Genomic DNA, 5,062 nt, shown 5'->3' with positions numbered 1-5,062 from the left:
CAAATGGCAGTTTTTGTTCTCCAGACCTTTCACCCTTTTCCCTTCTCTTATTTCTGCTCTGGAGATCTGTGCCTGGGAGGCACTGCCAGCCTCCCCTACCAGCTTATTGTATGCACCCACGTGGGAGCCTACAGTCTTTCCTCTTGTCAGCCTCCCCCCAAGACCTCTCCAGGGGCACCTACCCCAGGGATTTCCATCAACAGGAGAGAGGGAGAGGGTGAAAACACTCCTCGTGCAGTGTGGTCATGCTGCCATCTCTTCTCTTCCATCTCTCTCCTTTCGGTATTTTGGGCACAGGCACTGGCATGTTTTTCAAACTGCTGGGCCAGAACTCTACCAGTGTAGACAGACATGTGGGATCTGGCTCCTGTAACCACAAGGCCACCAATGGCCCAAGTGGGGCTTCCTTGACTGTCCAGTCTTCTGTCACCTCCTCTCTCCCCACCAGCTCCAGGCTCTGAGTGTGTCTGTATTGCAGGCGTGCTCTGTCTCAGAGAACTGAGACATTGCCAGAAGGGGTTGTTGGCAGGCTGCCAAGAGGTTGCCCAAAGAGGCCTTTACCCTGACAAATTCACCCCTGGGGCCCTGGGTCTACTCTCAACCTGGCAGCTGGTGGAGAGGGGATCGCATCTCAGCTGTGGACTCAGACTAATCAATTTCTCAGGAGACCAATGTGTACACCAGATGGCAAGTTTGCAATGCACTGAGCAGGGAGAGAACACGTTTTGTGTAGAAAAATATCTCGATCAGCCACTTTGGTTGAGGAAGGGGAGGTGTCAAGGGCACGGTTGGAGGGAGATGATTAAACCCATGAAGAACTAAACAGCTTTACAGAGAGTGTTAACTGGAACATGGGGCTGAGGATCCCCCAGTCGAGGAAGAGACAGCGGAGAATGTCAGAGAAATGGGAGACAGTGTGCAGAATAAAATGGCGGAGGCCAGAATCTGGGAGGTTTGTGTTAAGTGAGAAGTTCCCAGTGGCCCGAACACCACAGGACTTTTAAAATTTTTTTAATTGTAAAATACACATAGTGCAAAATTTACCATCCTAACTTATTAAAATAATTATTATTTACATTTAATTTTATTTATTCATTCATTTATTTTAATTAGACCAGAAACAGAGAGTGAGAGAGAGAGGGAAAGTGAGAAAGCAAGCAACCACGTCCGGAACTTGAACTGTGGTTGACTGTCCAGCACCTTAACCACCATGCCACCTGCTGGCCCTGCCCTAACCATTTTGAAGTGTCAATTCAGTTGCGTTAAGTACATTCACCTTGTTGGGGAACCATCACCACCATCCATGTCCAGAACTCTGTCTCCCCAAACAGGAAACTCCATACCCATCAAACACTAACTCCCCACTGCCCCCACTTCTCCCAGCTCCTGGAAACCAACGTTTTACTTCCTATTTGTATGAATTAGGCTACTCCAGCTACCTCCCATGAGTGTAATCATATAGTAAGTCTCTTGTGAATGGCTTATTTCACTTAGTACCTACCATGTTCTTAAGGTTCACCCATGCAGAACATGTCAGAATTTCCTTCTTTATCATTTCTTTTGTCAGAGGGAGCGTGCACTCACCAGAGAGAAAACACACCCCAAGCTGGGTGTGGTTACATGGCAATCCCTTCTCCATTTCTCCATTCTGTTGGGATTTTGGGCACGTATGCACACACACGTTCCTGGTATGCTTTCCAAGCTGCTGGGGCCAGGATTTGAACTGCATGGTCAGCCATGTGGGATCCGACTGTTTTAACCACTAGGCCACAGGGCAACCCAGAATTTCCTTTCATTTTTTTTTTTTAAGAATTATCTTATTTAACTTTATTACTTATTTATTTTAATTTGACCAGAGAGAGTGAGTAAGAAAGAGAGAGAGAGAAAGTGAGAAAGCAAGCCGCTAGGTCTGGGACTTAAACCGCAGTCGCCCATATAGTAGTCCAGCGCCCCTAACCACTATTTTACCTGTTGGCCCCTCTTTTTTTATTTTTTAAAGAATTATTTTATTTAACCTTATTTATTTTAATTTGACCAGAGAGGGACAGAGTGAGAGAAAGAGGGAAAGTGAGAAAGTAAGCCACCAGGCCTAGGATTCAAACCACGGTCACCCATGTGGGAGTCCAACGCCCTAAACCACCACGAATTTTCTTTCTTTTTAAAATATTTTTTAAAGAGTCATTTATTGGGAACGAGCAGTTAGTGTAATGGCTATGTCGCTGGACTCCCACGTAGTCGACCACGGTTCACGTCCCGGACCCGGTGGCTTAAAACTCATGCCGGGCACGTGTGCATAAGTACCCAAGATTCCGAAAGGAGAATGGAGGAGAAGGGGTTGTGGCATGACCATCCCCCCTGGGGGGTGATTTCTCGTTTTCTGTCTCTCTGTCTCTCTCTGTCTGTCTGGCGAGCGCACGCGCCCTATAGCAAACAACTCTCCAAAAACAAACAAAAAAAGAGTCATTTATTTAATTTTAGTCATCATTATTATTTTAATGTGACCAGAAAGAGACAGAGAGAGAAAGAAGAGGGAAGTGAGAAAGCAAGTCACCAGGTCCAGGACTCCATGTGGGAGTCTAGCACCTTAACCACCATGCCACCTTCTGGCCCCTCCTTTCTTTTAAAGGCTGAGTATCATTCCATTGTATTGGGTTGTTGGAAAAGTCATGATGTATTTCTCTATGTTTTCCTATGCAATATGTGTCATGACTTTTCTGACAACCCAAATACAGTGCACTTTGTTAATCCATTCAGCTATGTAGGGACACTGGGTCTGCTTCTACCTTCTGACCACTGTGGGTAATTTGCAGTGAATATGAGCATACAAATATTTTCTCAAATGCCTTTCAATTCTTTTTTTTTTTTTTTTGCTATAGCACACATGTGCTTGTGGGTGATGGGTGGAGAGAGAGGAAAAGAAAATGAGAAAGCACCTCCCAGGGGAGACAGTCATGCCACAATCCCTTTTCCATTCCCCTCTCAGGATTTTGGGCACACATGCACATGCACCTGGCATGTTTTTCAAGTCATTGAGTCCAGGACTTGAGCTATGCAGTTGGCCATGTGGGATCCAACCTTCTTGACCTCCATGCCACCACCTGGCCCTACTTTCAGTCTTTTGGTATTGTCTTTGTGTATGTTGTACTGCTATAATAGAATATGTGAAATACTCATAATTCATTAAAAAATTATTTTCTCACAGTTCTGGAGGCTGGGAAATCCAAGACCAAAGTGCTGGCATCTGGTGAGGGTCTTCTCGCTGCATAATAGGGTGGTAGTCATCACATGGCAGGCAGGAAAGAAGGGCAGAGAGAAAGAGAGGGTGACACAGAGAGAGAGAGAGAGAAGCACTGTCAACAGGACTCACACTGCCAATGCCTCCTCAGCCTCCCAGCCAGCTAGCCAAGTCCATGGGCATGCATGCCCAGTGAATAGTAGTCCACTGGGGAATCAAACCCACGACCTTCCTTATGGGCCCAGAATCACTCAAATAGCATATCTGATCTCTTTCGAGTTGTGTTTATTGGCTTACAGCAACAGAAATTGATTTTCAAACAGTTCTGGAGGCCAGAAATCTGAAATGAGTCTTCTGAGGCTCAATTCAAGGTGTTGGCAGGACTGATTCCTTCTGGAAGTTCCAGGGGAGACTCCATTCCTTCCTCCTTCCAGCTTCAGTGGCTGGCTGCATTCCTGGCTTGGGGCTACATCTCTCTAATCTCTGCTTTCTGGTCACATTGCCTTCTCATCTGTCCTCACCTCCCCACCTTCCTCTGACAAGGGTACCTTGTGACTACCTTGAGGGCCTACCTGAATAATCTCCCCATCTCAAAACCCTTGATTGCAGCTGCAAAGTGCCTTTTTTTGCCTCCTGAGATAACACAGGTTTCAGGGATTAGCATCTAGGTATCTTTGGTGGCCATTACTCAGCCTATCACCCCCACAGTCAGTGGCCCTACTGCCAGGAAGATCAGAGTTCATCTAAGTACAGCATAAGGAAGGGGAACCCGGCAGTGCTCTAGTATCTCATTTTGTCTCCATTTCTGGACTCCTGATTTGTAAAAATTAATTATTGAGTCAATAAAAAAGACTATTTCTAAAGAAATAATGGTTAGAGGATAATGAATAATAATACAATGAAGGGCCGGCAGGTGACATAGTGGTTAAAGGTGCTGGGCTCAAACATGGCATGCAGTGGTTCCGGTTCGCATCCGAGACCTGGTAGCTTGCTTTCTCACTTTCTCTCTCTCTCTCTTTCACTCTCTGGTCAAGTTAATATAAATAAATAAAATAAATAAATAGATAAACAAGTAAGTAAATGAAGTTATATAAGATAATTCCAATAAATACTCATTTACTCACCATTCAGTTTAAGAAATGGAACATTGTCTGCATTATAGAAACAGCTGAGTTAACTTTTGTGTATTGTGTTAGGTGAGGGTTCACAACTTATGTGGATATTTGATTTTTCCACTGCCATTTGTTGGAAAGTCTCCTTTCCTCCACTGAATGGTCTTAGTACTCTCATTGAAAATCATTTGATCAAATATGTCGGGGTTTATTTCTGGACACTTTTTTTTTAGTTTACTTATTTTCTCCACGAGCAAGAGAGACATAGAGAGAGGGGGCACTTCCTTAACAGGGTCTCAAGAGTGTGATCTCCCCCAGCCTTCAGCCTGGCCTGAATTCTGAGCAGTGTGCATCTTGTGTACTCTAGAAGGACTCTCGACACAAACGCAGAATCTTCCCATGTGTGCCTCCCTTGCACCGTCTGGTCCTCCTGGACCCTCTTTGCTCTTCCACTGTTCGACAGGTCTGTCTGTATGCCAGTACCACACTATTTTGATTACTGTGACTTTGTAGTAAAATTTGAAATCAGGAAATATGAGTCCTCCAGCTTTGCTCTTTTTTTTTTTTTAAAGAATTATTTATTTAATTTTATTTATTCATTCATCTTAATTTGACCAAAGAGACACATGCACAGAGAGAGGGAGAGAGAAAGAGAGAGAGAAAGTGAGAAAGCAAGCCACCAGGTCCAGGACTTGAACTGTGGTTGGCTATGTGG

At 44.7% G+C, this 5,062-nt stretch overlaps 1 long non-coding RNA gene across 1 annotated transcript in view; it reads right to left on the bottom strand.

The window, feature by feature from the left end:
- Positions 1-3,213: 3,213 nt before the first annotated feature.
- The window catches only part of LOC106735335 (uncharacterized), a 44,726-nt gene continuing 42,877 nt past the window's right edge, over positions 3,214-5,062 (bottom strand). Inside the window, exon 3 of the long non-coding RNA XR_001370674.2 lies at positions 3,214-3,259. This is a non-coding gene — a long non-coding RNA (uncharacterized LOC106735335). The remainder of the gene's footprint in view (positions 3,260-5,062) is intronic.

This window comes from Tupaia chinensis, unplaced genomic scaffold (genome assembly GCF_000334495.1).
Source record: "Tupaia chinensis unplaced genomic scaffold, TupChi_1.0 Scaffold000359_1, whole genome shotgun sequence".
NCBI lineage: Eukaryota > Metazoa > Chordata > Mammalia > Scandentia > Tupaiidae > Tupaia > Tupaia belangeri.
This window is presented reverse-complemented; position numbering and strand designations above follow the sequence as displayed.